Consider the following 19,572-nt stretch of genomic DNA (forward strand, 5'->3'; position numbering starts at 1 on the left):
ACAGACTCTGCCTTGGACTATCGACCTCTGCCTGCCCTTGACCTGTCGTTTTTCTGCCCTCTGTTTTATAAATAAACGTCTGTTATTCGAACTGTCTGCATCTGGGTCTTATCCTGAGCCGTGATAGTACGAACTGCCCATGACGGACCAGACTCAGCAGACTCAGACCAGCTCCGCAACGCCGTCTCCTCCCAAGGAGCCACCATTGGGAGGCACGATGAGTTGCTTCGTGGTCTTACGGAAGGTTTCCAGGCCTTGTCAGAACGCCATGACCGTGTGTTTAATACATTGTTGGAACAATTCCGCCGATTGTCTGTTAGGCAGCCTACCACGATGGTAACCTCCCAGCCCCTCAGTAACCCAGCTGTCAGCAGCGAGTCTCTCCCTGCTTAACGAGAACCCCGCCTACCTCCCCTGGAATGCTTTGCAGGAGAGTCGAGAACCTGTCTGGCGTTCCCTCATCTTTGAGCTGCAGCCCTCCTCCTTCCCCTCGGACCACTCGAAGATAGCGTACCTCATCACGCTGCTGTCCGGGAAGGCTCTCGCCTGGGTTACGGCAGTGTGGGAACAACAGTCTGCCGTGTGCCTCAGTCTGGAGGAGTTCAGGGCTGAGGTGAAGAAGGTTTTCGATTCTCCGTTATCCAGGAGAGAGGCTGCCCGGAAGTTACTCCAACTTCGGCAAGCCTTGCTACTGTTATAGTCTCACTACTGTATATAGCCTCGCTACTGTTATTATTCATTGTCTTTTTACATTTTTTTTTATTTCCTTACTTATCTATTGTTCACCTATTTTGTTACGGGAAAAAATGCACTGTTGGTTAGGGCCTGTAGTTAAGCATTTCACTTTAAGGTCTACAACTGTTGTATTCAACGCACGTGACAAACTTTGATTTGCAGACTATGCGGGAGACTTCCACACGTTGGCTGACGAGAGTGCCTGGAACCCGGAATCCTTGTTCGACCTGTTCCTGCACGGATTATCAGAGGAAGTTAAGGACGAGCTTTCAGCCCAGGAACTGCCGACGGATCTCGACTCCCTCATTGCCTTGACCATCCGGATCGATGCACGTTTCCTTGGCTGCTAGCTCGTCCTTAACTTCCTCAGATAATCCGTGCAGGAACGATTCCGGTCCCCCTCGCCCGCACAAGGATTCCACCTCGCCTCAGAGGCATGCCGGAAGTCCCCGACGTCTATGTTTCATAGAGAATCCGAGGCTAGGTTGTCTACAGCTCTAACGTTTACGCAGGCTTAACACAAAGAGATATCTGTATGTTCTCTGGTCGGCCATACAAAGAACTTTCCTTTTCCGGTTACTCACACCCCTCTCCATGCCATCCTGCTGTTGGGGAACCAGACGGAATCTCTCCGGGTACTCATCGACTCTGGGACTGATGAGAGTTTTGGACACTAACCATGGTTTCAGAGCTGTGCATCCCCACTCAGCCCCTCTCCGTTCCCATGGATGTTAGAGCACAGGACGGGTGCTCTATAGACAGGTTCACCCACAATACCACTCCCATCAACCTGCGAGTGTCAGGGAACCACAGCGAGGCTATACAGTTCATGCTGGTTAAGTCTCCTCAGGTTCCCATGGTATTTGGATTATCTTGGCTCGAGCAACACAATCCCCTCACCGACTGGACTTCTGGTGCTATCATGGGCTGGATCCCGTTCTCCACGCCAATTGCCTGAAGTCGGCGCAGCCTGCCTTGGGGCATCTTCCTGTGGGTTCGCCATTCCTCCGCCATTCCGGCAGAGTACAAGGACCTCCGGGAGGTTTGGACATGGTCTCTGACCGTGATCCTCAGTTCTCGTCCCGGTTCTAGAGAGGGTTCTGCACTCTCACTGGGTCGTCTGCCCCCTGTTTTAAAAATAAACATCTGTTATTCGAACTGTCTGCATCTGGGTCTTATCCTGAGCCGTGATAAATTGGCAGAAATTAGATGAATATCATGGAACAAGGTTGTGAAACTACAGTGTGTAGCTTAATGCTAAGAGCACTAAATTGGTGGGGGAAAAAAGTTGTTCTGGTGCTAGTCCCACATTCACTACATGTGGGCACCTGCTCGTCAAACATATATTTCCACAATCATGGGCATCAATATGGAGTTGGTCCCCCCTTTGCTGCTATAACAGTCTCGAATCTCTTCAGGGAAGACTTTCCACTAGATGTTGGAACATTGCTGCGGGTAATTGCTTCCATTCAGCCACAAGAACATTATTAAGGCCGGGCACTGATGTTGGGATATTAGCCATGGCTCACAGTCGGAGTTCCAATTAATCCCCAAGGTGTTCGATGGAGTTTAGGTCAGGGCTCTGTGCAGGCCAGTCAAGTTCTTCCACACCGATCTCGACAAACCATTTCTGTATGGACCTTGCTTTTTGCACGGTGGCATTGTCATGCTGAAACAGGAAAGGGCCTTCCCCAAACTGTTGCCACAAAATTGGAAGCACAGAATCATCTAGAATGTCATTATATGCTGTAGAGTTAAGATTTCCCTTCACTGGAACTAAAGGGACTAGCCCAAACAATGAAAAACAGCCCCATACCATTATTCCTCCTCAGGTAGCATTTCCTGGCATCTGCCAAACCTAGATTCGTCCATCGGACTGCCAGATATGGAACAGTAATCCATCACTCCAGAGAACGTGTTTCTACTGCTTCAGAGCTTTACACACCTCCAGCCGACGCTTGGCATTGCGCATGGTGATCGTAGGCTTGTGTGTGGCTGCTAGGCCATGAAAACCCATTACATATAGCTCCATAATGAACAGCTATTGTGCTGGCATTGCTTTCAGAGTCAGTTTGGAACTCGGTAGTGAGTGTTGCAACCGAGGACCCGTTCTGTGCGCTGTGTGGCCTACCAATTCACATCTGAGCCATTGTTGCTCCTAGATGTTTCCACTTCACAATAACAGCACTTACAGTTAACCGGGGCAGCGCTAGCAGGGTAGTAATTTCTGAAATTGACTTATCGTAAAGGTGGCATACTATAACGGTGCCAAGTTGAAAGTCACTGAGCTCTTCAGGACGGGCCATTCTACTGCCAATGTTTGTCATTTACATTACATTTAAGTCATTTAGCAGACGCTCTTATCGAGAGCGACTTACAAATTGGTGCATTCACCTTATGACATCCAGTGGAACAGCCACTTTACAATAGTGCATCTAAATCTTTTAAGGGGGGGTGAGAAGGATTACTTTATCCTATCCTAGATATTCCTTAAAGAGGTGGGGTTTCAGGTGTCTCCGGAAGGTGGTGATTGACTCCGCTGTCCTGGCGTCGTGAGGGAGTGTGTTCCACCATTGGGGAGCCAGAGCAGCGAACAGTTTTGACTGGGCTGAGCGGGAACTGTACTTCCTCAGTGGTAGGGAGGCGAGCAGGCCAGAGGTGGATGAACGCAGTGCCCTTGTTTGGGTGTAGGGCCTGATCAGAGCCTGGAGGTACTGAGGTGCCGTTCCCCTCACAGCTCCGTAGGCAAGCACCATGGTCTTGTAGCGGATGCGAGCTTCAACTGGAAGCCAGTGGAGAGAGCGGAGGAGCGGGGTGACGTGAGAGAACTTGAAATTTGTCTATGGAGATTGCGTGGCTGTGTGCTCAATTTTATACACGTGGCTGAATTAGCTGAATCCACTCATTTGAGAGGGTGGCGAATTATATAACAGACTACACCACTCCCCATTGATGCATCTATAACATGTTATTGGAGCAATCTCAATTTTCTCAAGGCTTAAAAATCCTTTGATGACCTTTTGGAGGGGGTGATAGGAACAAAAACCTCCCTTGCTCAAAAATGATCTTTCCACCATTTTGGGTAAAGTGATCTTACCCATGATACTGAAAGTGGGAAAATGGCACTCAGGCTTCACAGCATATTATGTCCACTTGTACTGAACTTACAAAACAACCAGTATAGGTTCAATGATTGAGTCCACCTTTTTAGCTTCCGGGGTAAAACGGCTCCCACAACTTCCCACTTTATCATGGTTGTAATCACAATATTTCATGCTGTCATGTGTGCTCCCTCTCCAGCCTCTAGTTCACCAGGCTGCTCGTTATGGTGCACACCTGTCACCATCTTTAAGCACACCTGCACGTCATTAGACTCACCTAGACTTCATCACTTCCCTGATTACCTTCCATATATATGTCACTCAAGGTACTAAACGATATCGATAAACGATATCATAACCGCCATCGATAAAAGACAGTACTGTGCAGCCGTCTTCATCGACCTTGCCAAGGCTTTCGACTCTGTCAATCACCATATTCTTATCGGCAGACTCAGTAGCCTTGGTTTTTCTGATGACTGCCGTGCCTGGTTCACCAACTACTTTGCAGAGTTCAGTGTGTCAAATCGGAGGGCATGCTGTCCGGTCCTCTGGCAGTCTCTATGGGGGTGCCACAGGGTTCAATTCTCGGGCCGACTCTTTTCTCTGTATATATCAATGATGTTGCTCTTGCTGCGGGCGATTCCCTGATCCACCTCTACGCAGACGACACCATTCTATATACTTCCGGCCCGTCCTTGGACACTGTGCTATCTATCCTCCAAACGAGCTTCAATGCCATACAACACTCCTTCCGTGGCCTCCAGCTGCTCTTAAACGCTAGTAAAACCAAATGCATGCTTTTCAACCGTTCGCTGCCTGCACCCGCATGCCTGACTAGCATCACCACCCTGGATGGTTCCGACCTTGAATATGTGGACATCTATAAGTACCTAGGTGTCTGGCTAGACTGTAAACTCTCCTTCCAGACTCATATCAAACATCTCCAATAAAAAATCAAATCTAGTCGGCTTTCTATTCCGCAACAAAGCCTCCTTCACTCACGCCGCCAAACTTACCCTAGCAAAACTGACTATCCTACCGATCCTCGACTTCGGCGATGTCATCTACAAAATAGCTTCCAACACTCTACTCAGCAAACTGGATGCAGTTTATCACAGTGCCATCCGTTTTGTCACTAAAGCACCTTATACCACCCACCACTGCTCTAGTCGGCTGGCCCTCGCTACATATTCGCCGCCAGACCCACTGGCTCCAGGTCATCTACAAGTCCATGCTAGGTAAAGCTCCGCCTTATCTCAGTTCACTGGTCACGATGGCAACACCCACCCGTAGCACGCGCTCCAGCAGGTGTATCTCACTGATCATCCCTAAAGCCAACACTTCATTTGGCCGCCTTTCATTCCAGTTCTCTGCTGCCTGTGACTGGAAAGAATTGCAAAAATAGCTGAAGTTGGAGACTTTTATCTCCCTCACCAACTTCAAACATCTGCTATCTGAGCAGCTAACCGATCGCTGCAGCTGTACATAGTCTATCGGTAAATAGCCCACCCATTTTTACCTACCTCATCCCCATACTGTTTTTATTTATTGACTTTTCTGCTCTTTTGCACACCAATATCTCTACCTGTACATGACCATATGATCATTTATCACTCCAGTGTTAATCTGCAAAATTGTAATTATTCGCCTACCTCCTCATGCCTTTTGCACACAATGTATATAGACTCTCTTTTTTCTACTGTGTTATTGACTTGTTAATTGTTTACTCCATGTGTAACTCTGTGTTGTCTGTTCACACTGCTATGCTTTATCTTGGCCAGGTCACAGTTGCAAATGAGAACTTGTTCTCAACTGGCCTACCTGGTTAAATAAAAGTGAAATAAAAAATGTTTTTTTGTAGTTTTTTTTAACTCCCTTTGGTTCCTTTCCCCAGGCGTCATTGTTTCTGTTTCATGTCTGTTCGTGTTTCTTGTTTTGTATTACGTTTTAATTTATTTATTAAATGATTCACTCCCTGAACTTGCTTCCCGACTCCCAGCGCACACGTTACACATGTCCACGTTTTTTGGTATCTCTTTTGCATAAGGTACCTTATAAACAACTTAGATCAGTCTTGGTTTCTATGGAAACAAATTAACGAAATTGAGTGTATGGGTGTTTCAGGAAGTCACGTTTTGTTTGACTTGGTGTATCTCTGACGGAATATTGTCTTTTTTTGTCTAGGACATCAGCATTAAGCCCAAAGATATATTTATATCACAGTCATCAACTGTAAATATAGAATAGTCTTCTTTGTAGACTTCGCTTAACCCTTTACTCTCGTGGGAATTGGCTTATATGGATAGGAATAAATGAATGTTTCTTACAGAAGAAATATGAAATATGAAATGCATAAGCATGTTAGCAATTGAAAGGGAACCGTTTGGAGATTATGGGAAAATCATTAGACCAAAGTTTTACATTTACTGTACTTTTAGACACATTTGTTGATAAGGAAATCTGAAAATACTATGGATACATTCAATTACATGATAAGAATATCCCTGGACATGTTGGAGAGGTGCAACTTAAGACAATAGCTTAAGAAAAGAGCAGAGGTTTGAGTGAGAGGACTACCTGGTGTCTCCAAGTGGCCACACACCTTTCCAAAGTGTGCACAGTTCCCGAAGTTATTTCATTGTGCTTTTATGACTCAAAGAAGTCTTCAACTATATATTTATTTTAGCTCTCCTACGGTAGCGGTGCCGTTGAGGAACTAGAGCAAGCACACTTACCTCTGTTGTTTGCACAATACAAGAACGTCCAATTGTGAATCGCAATCTGGGTCAGGTGGGCATCATTTGAACGCTTGTTCTATTGCCAAATAGATACGACCTTACAGTGCCGGGCTTTCACAAGGCAATTCAGAGAAACAGATCGTATTGTTTGGTGTGAATATAAAGGAGTCAGGAGTGCATTCGGGTGCGTGTTCTGCAGGAAATTTCACAATAGACAAACAGGCTCACAGGATGTGGTGCAATGTCATCTTGTAACTGTACGTCAAACATTGACACTGTATGTGACATGAGTTGTATTATATGGAAATGTGAAGTGCACATTTGGACTCATTTGGACGGGTGTTTGACTTGCTTGTGTGACATCAAAGAGGCATTTATTATAATCCTCAACGTTTCATCTTCCAAATCACGTAGAGTCATCTTTAATGAAAGTATTTTCCTTACTCAGAAAACAACACATTTGCAAAGGTTGTCTGTCTAATTAGCTGGAGGGATGGGGACAACTCCTTGTCATGTGCGGTGCTCAAGTTCAGAATGGCTGACAGTCAAAACCCATAAGTAACAAAAGAGAACAACCGAAACAGCTCCGTCAGGTGCAACACACACTAAACAGAAAATAACCACCCACAAACAAAAGTGGGAAAACAGGCTACCTAAGTATGGTTCTCAATCAAAGGCAATGATTGACAGCTGCCTCTGATTGGGAACCATACCAGGCCTAAACATAGAAAACAACACCTAGACATACAACATAGAATACCCACCCACATCACACCCTGACCAAACAAAAAATAGAAACATACAAAGCAATCTACGGTCAGGGCGACTCAGGCAGCGCCGGAGTGACGGGCGGCTCTGGCAGCTCCGGACAGACGGGCGGCTCTGGCAGCTCCGGACAGACGGGCGGCTCTGGCAGCTCCGGACAGGATGGCGGCTCTGGCAGCTCCGGGTAGGAGGGAGAACCTGGAGGGAGGAGACGGAGACAGCCTGGTTCGTGGCGCTGCCTGAGTGGACCGGGCTGTGGGGGAGCACTGGAGCTCTGGTGCGCAGCCTTGGCACCACTCCTCCAGGCTGGATGACCACTTTAGCCCGGACCCTCCAGAGTGCAGGCACAGGTTGAACCGGGCTGTGGGGGAGCACTGGAGCTCTGGTGCATACCACTTGCACCTCTCCCTTAGGCTCAATGCCCACATTTGCCCGGCACGGGCGGAGCACAGGCATAGGGCGAACTGCACCCTCCCAGCACCCCGGAGACACAGCACGCAGAGCCGGCGCAGGATACCCTGGGCCGAAACAGCGTACCGGAGACCAAACATGCTGAGCTGGCACTATCCACCCTGGCTGGATGCCCACTCGCGCTGGCCTATAGCGCTCTGGGCTATGAGCGTGTACTGGCGACTCCGTGCGCTTCACCGCATAACACGGTGCCTGACCAGTACTACGCCTCTCCCGGTAAGCACGGGGAGTTGGCTCAGGTCTATCGCCTGACTCCGCCAATCTCCCTGTGTGCCCCCTCCCTAAAAATTGGGGGGGTTGCCTCTTGTGTCTGTTGCGCTACCTTACCTACATGACCACGCTGCTTGGTCCTTTCTTGGTGGTTGGGTAGTTCTGTAATGATGTTCGTCTGAGGAAGAAGGAGTAGACCAACCCGCAGCGTGGTACGTGTTCATGATGCTTACTGTAACCTGAACACTGAACCAAAATAACAGTGGAACAAAACGCAACAGTTCTGTCAGGTACTCACACAAAATGGAAAACAACTACCCACAAAACTCATGTGGGCAAGAGCTACCTAAGTATGGTTCTCAATCAGAGACAATGACAGACAGCTGTCCCTGATTGAGAAGCATACCAGGCCATAAACAAAGAAATACAAAAACATAGAAAAAAGAACACAGAACGCCCACCGTAGTCACACCCTGGCCTAACCAAAATAGAGAATAAAAAGCCTCTCTATGGCCAGGGCGTGACAGGTGGGATTACTTTCTGAAGGCACTTTCTGTATGGTTGTATAACACCTGGCACAATAACACCAAAAGCTACCTATCCAAAAGGTTGGGTAAACAATGCAATGACTGTAATTGCTGAAGAGCAAGGTGAAAGCAGTCTTCTCCTGCAATTGGAAAGCTTTAGTCTCAGCATTATACCGGAAATTAAGCTGACCGGCCACTGCTTTTATAACTATTGTTGCTGTTAATTGTTTTCTACCACTGTCGTCTGTCCTCAATTTTCCTGCTCTACCACTCCAGTTACTGTGATATTGAAATCTTTTCGTATATTATTTCCGTGGCATCAGGCTTTTTTATTGCAAGTAATTACATTTTCATCGGAGCTGAGGCCTTGAGAGACAGACAACAACACATACAACAGTAAAAAATAAAAAATAAAAAGATTTCACCTTGTTTACTTGAATGATGTATTTGACTTTTTTTGCTTTGAAACTGAAATATCTCTTGAGTTAAACTAAATCACCTATGAGTCAAACAATGTATCATAGTTGTATTTTATCAAATGTATTCCACACAAATTCACTGTCATTCTATAAGTCATGGAGATGGTCTATTTAGTTACGCATGGGATAAGTATGTTCGCATGTAGCCTACTTGCCCATGAACAGGCGTAAGTGTGACACACGTTTCATATAGACCGACAGGAAGTTGGTAACAGATTAATCTATGGCATTATCTGGTAACATGATGAAATTGCTCAAGACGTATGACACGACACACTGAACATAGCAATTTACAGTATTGCTATTTTCAGATATAGCCATTCCAACAGACATTGTGCGAATGTCTGTCACAAACTCCCACTTGGTGACTTCCACCAAAGTTGGCTCCCGAACAGGCAGTGCTTGCAGGTCGTTGTCACCGTCCTACTAGCCGCCACCGATCCTTTTTTCGTTTGTCTGTTTGTTTTGTCTTATTAGTTTCACCTGTGTTTCTGTTGTTTAGCTTAATGAGTTTCCCTATATTTTGTAGGTAGACCTGCCCTTGTTTTGTGCGGGATTGTCTTTATGTTACGTGTGTGTATTTTAGGTAGAGGTGGATTTATTTTCTTAACATGGCACCCTGTGGTTTTTGGGTTGTCATGTTGTTGTCCGCGCCCTGTATTGTTGGGCTTATCATTTTGTGTGCTGAAGTAAAGAGCACTTTTCCCCAGTGGAACTCTCTGTGTCTGATTCCTTCACCCACCTAGTCCCGCGTGACAGTGGGTTCAAATTGTATGAGGTAGATTTGACACACTCTCTCATTCGACATCTCAGCTTGAATCAGACAACAGCTTGAAAGAATCTTTAAATGTAGACAAAGAGTAGGAAACTAATGAACAAATTCACACATGGAGATTAAAATCATTTGAGGATATAATTCATGAAACAAAGTGTTTATATAATAGTAATGGCGTAGGATAAAACGGGAAGACAATTTACATGCTCAATGTCCATCTCTCATTTTCTCTTTGAACTTCAAGCCCAACGCCCATTTGCAAGTCATGTTATTTGTATCTTAGGTGTGTACCTATCTCTTGTAAATAACTTTTCAAAGAAGTCTATTAACACCAAAGCAGTAATCGTAATCAGAGCATTAATCACCACTCCACTACACACTAAACTGATATTGCACCCTCAGTCACTATAGCCTGGTCTTAACATTGTTCCTGATGTGAAATTACCCTACTTTGGCTACCTGCTTGTCCATACTTAACTAACCCATCCTGACCATTATACAATGCACCCCCCTCCCACACACACATACACATGCCTACTCCTCCACCTAGTTGAACTGGCCACTAATTGATCCCTGGGGCACTGAGCCATCTGGTGTGGCGCTCAGAGAGACGGATGAGATCAGTGAAGACGAGAGATGGGAAGAGAGACGGGTGGAGAGGCCAAGAGGGAGAGATAGGCTTGGGTCCCAAATGGCACCCTATTACCTTTATAGTACACTATGTTTGACCGGAGCCCAATGGAGCCTGGCCAAAAGTTGTGCACTAAATAGGGAATAAGGTCCCATTTGGGACACAGCCTATCTCTCCCTCCCTGTCTCGCCACCCCCCATGTACACTTACACATACAGTACGGACACATACACCTCTACTGTATACACTTACACACATATATATACAGACAGACAGACATGCACTCACACACAGATCTACACACACACACACGCGCACACACACACACACACACACACACACACACACACACACACACACACACACACACACACACACACACACACACACACACACACACACACACACACACACACACACACACACACACACACACACACACACACACACACACACAAAGATGACTGGCTGACAAAGGGAGAGATCCACTGTTCTGTTAGGAAAGGTCATTGAGAGAGTGCAGGTGTGTGGGTGCCAGACAGTAGAGAGCTCAGTTTTGATCCACTTGTTATCTAATTGCACATGCACAAACTCATGGAGCCTCTGTAGGTCTATTGTCTCATCTCTCCTCTTCAATCTGAACACTGCTGCACGGTCTTAAAAAGGTGTTGATATCATATTGAGGTTCTAGAGTTGTGTACAGCACTTTAGATAGGTCTCAAGTACAAACAAAAAAGCCATGTTTTTTTTCTTATTGATCCTGGGCACCTTGTGTGCCGTTTTAAGTTGATTAAATGTAAAGATAATTGGACTCATTCAGCAGCATGTTCACAACTAGATCCGTCAATAGCCTAATTTTCATTATTCATTTTTGATAAAGTCTTTTACAAATGTTTAAATCTCAACCTTTTTAATAGCCATACTGCTGAATATGCATGTCCTCCTTGCCCTGTACTAAAAAAGCAATTGACCATACTTAAGTGTGAGATGAATGAATGCCCTTTCCAAAAGTGGCTGCCATAAGAACATTAGAAACATATATCAACTTTTAAAAGTCATATAAAACAGGTGCTACAGAAATTGCAATATGAAGGGAAAATACATCTTATTGGTTTGTTTTAGTGCATTTTCCCAGAGACCGTTCCCATGATTTTATGCAGGTCACCCAGTACAGCTGGCTCTTGGTTCTTTACTATTTCTTCCACTTCTGTCTCAAACTCGTTCATTCTCCTATTACATACCAAACTTATTGCAAAGTAATGGGCACAGACAGACACAGCCTCTGCTGTTGAGTGTCCCTCGTCTAAAAGCCATCATTCAGCTGAAAGCAAAAGCCATTGAATAAAAACCTCTCTAGCACTCTGAATTATTTTGATTTGAATGATTAATTTACAGAGGATAGCAACATTAGATATCGAAGGTCAAACAACGAGGAGGTAGTAAACAGGAAGTCTGTATTCTATGTTACTCTAAAATCAATAGGAATTCCAGTATTGCTGAGTTGTGTGTGTATATATATATATATATATATATATATATATATATATATATATATAAAGATTTTGTATTTTATTTTTTATTGGACAAAGGAGAGAGTGAGAAAGATCGACAGAGTGTGTCACAAATGCAGTGGGCTGGATTCAAACCCACAGAGCCAATAGCGACAAATGATTGCTGTAGGCAGCGGCACAAACGTATTGACCACCCAGGCCACAGGTATTGCTCAGTTATTGAAAATTCTAATGATTCTGCAGTTGACTAGGACTTGATACAAAGTTGCTTCTGGAAAATGCTCTGTGTTCCCTCACCCATCCCACCCACTCTCTCTGCTGGCCTTGTGCTTGGTCACACCCCTGGGGTGATGGAAGTCATAGCCTTTGGAGGTGGCCTGGAGACTAATGAACGGGATGCTGAGCCATTTTCCGGTCATACCCACACCCGGTGGGAGTTCTGTGAGACCCAGAGCCCATCTGAAGGCAGATTAACTTTTCAGATCTTCCATTCATTGGGATGAGTTCAGCTTCTGTATAATTATTATTATTATTTATTTGTATTTTAATTAACCTTTAATTAGGCAAGTCAGTTAAGACTAAATTCTTATTTACAATGATGGCCTACACCGGCTAAACCCGGACAATGATGGGCCAATTGTGCGCCGCTGTCACTTCCTGACCTTAGTTTCTTTTTTTATGTCTCTATTTTAGTTTCTTTTTTTATGTCTCTATTTTGGTTTGGTCAGGGCGTGAGTTGGGGGGGCATTCTATGTTTTGTTCTGTGTGTTGTATTTCTATGTGTTTGGCCTGGTATGGTTCCCAATCAGAGGCAGCTGTCAATCGTTGTCTCTGATTGAGAATCATACTTAGGTAGCCTGTTCCCACCTGTGTTTGTGGGTAGTTGTTTTCTGTCTTTGTATTCGGTACCAGACAGAACTGTTTCGGTTTCGTTCATTCTCTTTTTGTTGTTTTTTGTCATTTAGTGTTCAGTTTATTTAATAAAATTTACGATGAACACTTACCACGCTGCCTGTTGGTCAGATGATTCCTATTCCTCATCATCAGACGAAGAGGAGGGTCGTTACAGAACTACCCACCACCAAAGGACCAAGCAGCATGTGTAATGGACTCATGTACATGGGAGGAAATATTGGACGGCAAGGGACCCTGGGCACAGCCGGGAGAGTATCGTCGTACGAAAGAGGAGCTGGAGGCAGCTAGAGCGGAGCGGCGGCACTATGGGGAATTGGCTCGAGGTAACGTGCACGAGAGGCAGCCCCAGAATTTTTTTTGGGGGGGGAGGGCACACGGGGAGATTGGCCAAGTCAGGTAGGAGACCTGAGCCAACTCTCCGTGCTTATCGTGGTGAGAGAGTGACCGGGCAGGCACTGTGTTGTGCGGTGAAGCGCACGGTGTCCCCAGTGCGCACGCATAGCCCGGTGCGCTACATTGCAGTTCCACGAATTGGCCAGGCTAGAGTGGGCATCGAGCCAGGAAGGATGATGCCGGCTCAGCGCATCTGGTCTCCAGTGTGTCTCCTCGGCCCGGGTTATGCGGCACTAGCCCGACGCACGGTGTCGCAGGTTCGCCAGCACAGCCCAGTGCGGTCTGTTCCAACTCTCCGCACTTGCCGGGCTACAGGGGGTATCCAGCCAGGACAGGTTGTGCAGGCTCGTTGCTCGAGACCTCTAGTGCGCCTCCATGGCCCAGTGCATCCGGTGCCTCGGCCAAGGAAGAGGCCGCCTGTATGTCTCCCCAGCCTGATGAGTCCTGTGCCGGCTCGCAGAACCAAGTCTCCCTTTAGTCCGGAGCTGCCAGAGCCGCCCGTCACTCCGGAGCTGCCAGAGCCGCCCTTCACTCTGGAGCCGCCAGAGTCACCCTTCACTCCGAAGCCGCCAGAGTCGTCCTTCACCCCAGCCGCCAGAGTCTCCCGCCTGTCCGGCGCCGCCAGAGTCTCCCGCCTGTCCGGCACCGCCAGAGTCTCCCGCCTTTCCGGCGCCGCCAGAGTCTCCCGCCTGTCCGGCGCCGCCAGAGTCTCCCGCCTGTCCGGCGCCGCCAGAGTCTCCCGTCTGTCCGGCGCCGCCAGAGTCTCCCGCCTGTTCCGGCACCGCCAGAGTCTCCCTCCTATTCGGGGCCCCCGGTAAGGGTCCCCAGTTCGGGGTCAGCCGCAAAGGTCGCCACTCCAGAGGCGCCACCTAAGTGGGCCAAGACTAAGGTGGAGTGGGGTCTACGTCCCGCACTAGAGCCGCCACCGCAGTGAAATGCCCACCCAGACCCTCCCCTAAAGGTTCAGTTTTTGCGGGTACTGTCACGCCCTGACCTTAGTTCCTTTTTTATGTCTCTATTCTGGTTTGGTCAGGGCGTGAGTTGGAGTGGGCATTCTATGTTTTGTTCTGTGTTTTGTATTTCTATGTGTTTGGCCTGGTATGGCTCCCTTTCAGAGGCAGCTGTCAATCATTGTCTCTGATTGAGAACAATACTTAGGTAGCCTGTGCCCACCAGTGTTTGTGGGTAATTGTTTTCTGTCTTTGTATTCTGTACCAGACATAACTGTTTCGGTTTCGTTCGTTCTCTTTTGTTGTTTTTTGTCATTCAGTGTTAAGTTTATTTAATTAAATTTATGATGAACACTTACCACGCTGCGTGTTGGTCTGATCATTCCTATTCCTCATCATCAGACGAAGAGGAAAGTCGTTACAGCCGCCCTATGGGACTACCAATCACGGCCGGTTGTGATACAGCCTGGAATCGATAAAGTTATGGTTCACCAAAAACAAATGTGTTACTGGAAAGGTATCACACCACAAACAAACAAACCTTAGTCATTAGCATTAGCATGATTGGCATTAGTACCTGAGACATCTGTTTAGCCTATCAAAGAGCATAATAATGCTTCCACTTAAGGACCCAGAAATGTGAGCCAGTGGCCCTTATCCACCTGTCCTTCCTTATTAAGACCCATTGTCACAGTGCTGTGTCTGATTCTCATGCAAGCCATCTCTGATTACATGTATTTAATGTTCCAGGAGCCATGTGGGCACCATTAGGGCTATGACGTACATGTGGAGAAGAATGAAAGAGAGAGTGTCTTATCAGAGAGGTAGAATTTCCATTCACACCAAGGTAGTAAATATTGCAAACAATGGCTAAAAGTTGAAGAGACTGGTAATTAAGTGAATAGCGAGTGGTCTCGACATTAGGTTGAAATTAGAGTGTACTCAAGGATCGGACATTTTATGTTCTGTAGGGCCTGCAGGGATTTGTAAAATGAAAAAATACTCTGATTTATGTTGTCATTCGTCATTCATGTTTGAATAAAAGGAGCTGTCAGAGTTGTTGAGAAAGAAAGGTCTTTGTTTTGACCTGGTCTAAAATAGGATGAATCAATCTTATTTTTTTCTACCCATTTTTCATGATATCCAATTGGTAGTGTCCGATCACTGCAACTCCCATATGGACTCGGGAGAGGCGAAGGTTGAGAGCCATGCGTCCTCCGAAACACGACCCTGCCAAGCCGCACTGCTTCTTGACCCAGAAGCCAGCCACACCAATGTGTCAGAGGAAACACCATACAGCTGGCAACTGAAGTCAGCTTGCAGGCACCCAGCCCGCCACAAGGAGTCGCTAGAGCACGATGGGACAAGGAAACCCCAGCCAGACGAACCCTCCCCTAACCTGGACGACGCTGGGTCAATTGTGTGCCACCTCATGGGTCTCCGCCAGGGATTTTTTTAACCTTTATTTAACTTGTACCTTGTCAGCTCGGGGATTTGAACTTGCATCCTTCCGGTTACTAGTCCAACGCTCTAACCACTAGGCAACCCTGCTGCCCCAGGATGAAACCCAGGGCGGGGCTGTAGTGACGCCTCAAGCACTTCAATGCAGTGCCTTACACCATTGCGCCACTCGGGAGGCCCTCAGTAAGGTTTTTTAATTATATCCTTTATCCTCAACTTAAAGGCAGATAAACAAAAAGGGCAATAAATGGTTGAATTTCATTGTTGAAACATTGATTTGATTTAACATGCAACAACTGAACCATTGCTAGCATTGATGCTAAGTTGACATGTAACTAGGCAGCTGTAGAAACATGAGACTTGAAAAGATTTATCCACGATCATACCATTATTTCAGACACATTTATGACAGCTTCATACAACTACAGAGGGGTATACTACAAAGCATCATCAAGGAGTTAGCCATCTAACTTGCCTAAATATTGTCATACAACTTTACGTTTTTTTTTTTTAAATAAGCTTGAAATGGGCATGGGTCTAATTGATTCAACAAACGAAAACACATATCTAAAACACAAATCGATAGTTACTTCTGGTTGCTTATCTAAGTTACTGTATGTGACTAACTCATTGATCCTGCTTTGTAGTATACCTCTCTGCTAACTACCGGAGTATGTTTGGAAGAGGATCAGCTATGTTTGTCCAGTTTGTAAACAGTTGAAATGTCAGTCAGATCAGAGCTTGCCATCTTCGTTATCCCCAAAGCCCATATATGCTTACACAACATCCTGAATCCCAAACAAATGGTGTGTGTCACGCAGGAAAAATCCCTACAGTATTATACAGTAGGTTTCAGACAGCTAAGCACATCATGGATCTCAGCATGCAACACAAATGGAGATATGTCTTGGAGACCTGCATTAGCCTCGACTGGCCAACCTCGCTCAGGGCTCCCCACCTGAATTGACAACGTCAAAGAAGGTGCTCACAGGTGGGTCAGTTAAAGGTGGGTCAGTCAAGTATGATGTCATAATGCATTACTCTGAGACCTACTTCCTTCCATCTGTGTTGCATGCTGAGATAGTTTTTTCTAAATACTATGTAACAATGTGTACCTAAACTGTAATGACACTGCAATTAAAAATGTACTAATATGATATAAGGCAGGGTTCCCCAACTGGTGGCCCAGTGAATTTATTTGGCCCCCCAAGTTAAAAATAAATAATTGTTGGACATAAAAACAAATTAATTTTGGAAATCTGTTCAAATGTATGTGAACACCCCTTCAAATTAGTGGAATCTGCTATTTCAGCCACACCCGTCCCTGACGGGTGTACAAAATCAAGCACATAGTCATACAATCTCCATAGGAAAACATTGGCAGTAGAATTGCGTGGAACCGTCATAGGATGCCACCTTTCCAACAAGTCAGTTCGTCAAATTTCTGCTCTGCTAGAACGGCCCCAGTCAACTGTAAGTGCTGTTATTGTGAAGTGGAAACGTCTAAGAGCAACAATGGCTCAGCCGCAAAATGGTAGGACACAAGCTCACAGAACGGGGATGCCAAGTGCTGAAGCACGTAGTGAGTAAAAATCGTCTGTCCTTCGTTGCAACACTCACTACCAAGTTCCAAACTGCCTTTGGAAGCAATGTAAGCACAATAACTGTTTTTGGGAGCTTAATGGAATGAGTTTCCATGGCCGAGCACCCGCACCATGCACAGGTCACCATGCATAATGCCAAGTATTGGCTGGAGTTGTGTAAAGCTCGACACCATTGGATTCTGGAGTGATGAATCACAAATCTCAATCTGGCAGTCCGACAGACAAATCTTGGTTTGGCGGATGCCAGGAGAATGCTATTTGCCCGAATGCATAGTGCCAACTGTTAAGTTTTGTTGAAAAGGAATAATGGTCTGGGGATGTTTTCCATGGTTCGGGCTAGGCCTCTTAGTTCCAGTGAAAGGAAATCTTAACGCTACAGCATACAAAGACATTCTAAAAATTCAGCGCTTCCAACTTTGTGGCAACAGTTTGGGGAAGGCCCTTTCCTGTTTTAGCATGACAATGTATGAAACACCTTTGGAATGAATTGGAACGCCGCCTGCGAACTAGGCCTATTTGCCCAACATCAATGCCCGACCTCACTAATGCTCTTGTGGCTGAATGGAAGCAAGTCCCTGCAGCAATGTTCCAATATCTAGTGGAAAGCTTTCCCAGAAGACTGGAGGATTTTATAGCAGCAAAGGGGGGACCAACTCCACATTAATCCCCATGATTTTGGAATGAGATGTTCGACGAACAGGTGTCCACATACATTTGGCCATGTCGTCTACATGTGATCATATACAAGTGGGAAAGTTTGAAATTATTACATTTTAGTGAAATGTTATATCTGTTTGGGCTTCTTGCGGTCAATTTTCAGTCTACAAATTAAATGTAATTATGTTCCTGCCACCTGACAATCCACTCAAGAAAGAAATGGCCTACGGCTGAATTTAGTTGATGATCTCTAATTTAAGGTATGCAGTGCATTCAGAAGGTATCCACACCCCTTCACTTTTTCCACATTTTGTCCTTATTCTAAAATGTATTTTAAAATATATATTCCTCATTCATCTGCACATAATAAACCATAATGACAAAGTGAAAACAGATTTTTAGAAATGTTTGTAAATGTATTAAAGATTATTTTTTTAAACAGAAATACCTTATTTACATAAGTATTCAGACCCTTTGCTATGAGACTCGAAATTGAGCTCAGGTGCATCCTGTTTCCATTGATCATTCTTGAGATGTTTCTACAACTTTACCTGTCGTAAAATTCAATTGATTGGACATGATTTGGAAAGGTACACACCTGTCTGTATAAGGTCCCACAGTTGACAGTGCATGTCAGAGCAAAAACCAAGCCATGAGGTCAAAGGGGCCTCCAGTCTGGGGCCTCCAGCGACAATCCCCAGTCCGGCGCCTCCAGCGACGGTCCCCAGCCCGGGGTCTCCAGCGGCGGTCCCCAGTCTAGAACCTTCGGCGATGATCCACGCAGCGAGGGTCCCCAGCCTAGGGCCTACGGCGAGGAACCGCAGTCCAGAGCCTCCGGCGATGATCCACGGGTCAGTGCTACAAGGGCGGAGGGATCAGTGTAAAGAAGGGGGCGGCGTCCAGAACCAGAGCCGCCACCAAAGTTAGATGCCCACCCAGACTCTCCCATATAGGCTTAGGTTTGCGGCTGGGAGTCGGCACATTTGGGGGGGGGGGGTACTGTCACGCCCTGATCTTTGTTTTCTTTATTATTTTGGTTAGGTCAGCGTGTGACGAGGGTGGTTTGTTTAGTTTTTGTATTGTCTAGGGAGGCGTTGTATGTTTAGGGTTTTTGTAAGTCTAGGTGTTTATATGTCTATTGTTGCCTAGATTGGTTCTCAATCAGAGGCAGCTGTTTATCGTTGTCTCTGATTGGGGACCATATTTAGGTAGCCATATTCCTCGGGTAGTTTGTGGGTTCTTATTCTATGTTTAGTTGCCTGCCTGCACTAGCCATATTAGCTTCACGGTTCGTTTTGTTGTTTTGTATAGTTTGTTCAGTGTTCTTTCTTTAATTAAAGAAGTATGTACGCTTACCACGCTGCACCTTGGTCTCCTCCATATGACGCCCGTGACACAGGTTGCTAAACCAAGCTATTGCTGTGGGACTCGGGGATTTCCATGATGCCATTCCAACATTTAGGTGCTCTCAGTTGTCATGGTGATAGTCGGGGTTTCCTGGCAGGGGCGGGCAATGCTTCCTGCCGGAATGTCCATACCATCAGATGAGCAGACGGGTGCTCCCCAAACTCCGTCCCACACCCTTTTTACTATACCTTGTGAGGGGGAACACTGCACTGGAGAATTCCATGTGCATTTACGGAGGTGCC

This window comes from Oncorhynchus keta, chromosome 19 (assembly GCF_023373465.1).
Source record: "Oncorhynchus keta strain PuntledgeMale-10-30-2019 chromosome 19, Oket_V2, whole genome shotgun sequence".
Classification (NCBI taxonomy): domain Eukaryota; kingdom Metazoa; phylum Chordata; class Actinopteri; order Salmoniformes; family Salmonidae; genus Oncorhynchus; species Oncorhynchus keta.